Below are 2,486 nucleotides of genomic sequence, written 5' to 3'. Positions count from 1 at the left end.
GGGGGCGGCGAGGTTCTTGCGCGAGGTTGGAGCGGCGTCGTTGGGCGGCGGGGTGGGGGCGGGCTGACTCAAGTGACGGCCGAGGGAGGGCTGGTGGAGGAGCGGCAGCGGGGCCGAATCGGGCGGTGACTGGCAGAGGAAATTAGTGGCGGCCGACGACCGAGGGACTTCGGTGCCGGCGAGGCAGGCCGCGGGAGACGCGGGGGGGTGGGAGTGAAGTCACGGCGGGACTGGCGGCCGTCGGTCAGGCGGCGGCGGCGATTTGGTGCGATTCGGACAGCGGCGGAGTGGGGCGGGCAGCGGCTGGTCGCGCGGAAGAGAATGGAACGACAGTTGGGCAGTTAGCGGTCGGTTGCGATTTTACATTTTTTGCAGGCGGAGATGCAAATTTGCACCGCCAGGTGTTGTAGTTTATATCTTCAAAAGGCGAAGATGTAATTTTTTTTTATCTACACCATCTGTTGGAAAGGTGTTTTTGGCCTTTAAAAATACAAAAGTTAATTATTTTTACATATACATCTTCTATTGAAAATGCTTTAAGGATGCCTTAGTTAGCAGTGCCTGGCAAATTAGAGAAGGGGAGCAAACCAACTAACCGAGAAGCAAATTAGAGAAGGGGGGCAAACCAACTAACCGAGAAGACAGTGATGGCTTCTTCTTATGCTTTAGCTGTTAAGCTCCTACAGGAGCGAGTGTTCCAACAATGACATGGCGGCCACAACCTTTAATTTGAGCCTGGAAGAGGAGCTGCGGCGACAACTAAAGGCAGCGCCGGCAACAAATTCGGTCACTGTATCAAGACCGCATCATATGTGTGTATGGTCCATCGGTTTCATAGCTTATTTGGTTCTCTTTGGAGATCTCCGAAAAAAAAAAACAGTAGACATGCCTTGTCTAGCTAGGCTGCAAGGACTCCACGTGTGTGCGTGCCTCATGTCCGTTTCTTGAGTGTTTCCGCCTTGTTTCTGGATTCATGCGGAGCGATTAGGAGGACAATTTAGTTGTGAGTGCACTGGATGCAACTCTCGGGTCTAAAATTCAATTTTCATACGAGGCCTATCTGTATGCTGAACTGTTCGGATGCGAGTTGAGTCAGTTTCCGATCACATATTTGGGGATACCGATACATTATCGGACACACACAAATGTTGAATGGAAACACGTCGAGGATAGACTGCAAAAAAGACTTAGCAGTTGGAAAGGTAAACTGCTGTCTCTGGGTGGAAGATTGGTTCTCATAAATTCAGTACTTAGTAATATGGTACTATATATGATTTTCTTCTTCCAGTTATCGAAAGGAGTTTTACATAGATTGGATTACTTTCGATCAAGATTTTTTTGGCAAGGAGATAGCAAGAGAAAGAAATATCGACTGGCTAAATGGAGTGTGGTTTGCCGTCCCAAAGACCAAGACGTGTTGGGCATTCATGACCTTGAGGTTAAGAATAGGGCCCTCCTTGGCAAATAATTGTTTAAATTACTAATGGAAGATGGTGTATGGCAAACCCTCCTAAGGAGGAAATATGTGGGCTCCAAGGCGGTATCCCAAGTATATTGGAAGCCTGGGGATTCCCACTTTTGGGCAGGTCTAATGGCTACGAAGAAATATTTCTTCTGCTATGGATCCTTCTCGATTAAGGACGGCTCGGAAATTAGATTCTGGGAGGACAAGTGGCTAGGAAATGCCACACTCCGAGAAAAATATCCGGCTCTATACAACTGTGCACCACAAAGGTGATACTATCGCCACAGTAATGGAATCATTTTCGCCAAATGTGACGTTCAGAAGAGACTTAATTGGACCCAGACTCCAATCGTGGAATATCCTGCTCCAACGGTTGTCCATGGTGCAATTATCACATGGGTCTGATGTATTCCGATGGAACCTCCATGGGAATGGACAGTTCTTAGTGGATTCTATGTATAGAGGGTTAATCCAGACCGATGTGCCAGTTGTTAATAACAAGAAGATCTGGAAGATGAAAATACCTCTTAAGAATAAAATTTTTGCATGGTATCTTCGTCACGGAGTCATTCTTACTAAAGATAACCTTATTAAGAGGAATTGGCATGGAAGCCTGCAATGTGTATTTTGTCACCATGGGGAGACAATTAAATGTTTATTCTTCCAATGCAAATTGGCTCGTTCTATATGGTCAGTCATCCAAATAGCTTCTGGCTTGTATCCTCCCTGTAGTGTTGCTAATGTATTTGGCAACTGGTTATATGAGATTGATCACAGGTTTAGAACTCTTCTCAGGGTGGGAGCGCTTGCCGTTATTTGGTCGCTTTGGCTATGTAGAAATGATAAGGTTTTTAACGATAAAAGTACTTCTCTGTTGCAGGTTATCTACAGATGTACCGGGACTCTTCGTTTATGGTCCTCCCTACAACGCGCGGAGAATCGAGGCTTGTTTACGGAGGTGTGTACACGATTGGAGTCTATGGCGAGGGATACTTTTACGCAACATGAGTGGCAGCATGAT

Source organism: Triticum aestivum, chromosome 1A (assembly GCF_018294505.1).
Source record: "Triticum aestivum cultivar Chinese Spring chromosome 1A, IWGSC CS RefSeq v2.1, whole genome shotgun sequence".
Lineage (NCBI taxonomy): Eukaryota > Viridiplantae > Streptophyta > Magnoliopsida > Poales > Poaceae > Triticum > Triticum aestivum.
The sequence above is the reverse complement of the archived record's forward strand: the minus strand, read 5'-3'. Positions refer to the sequence as shown.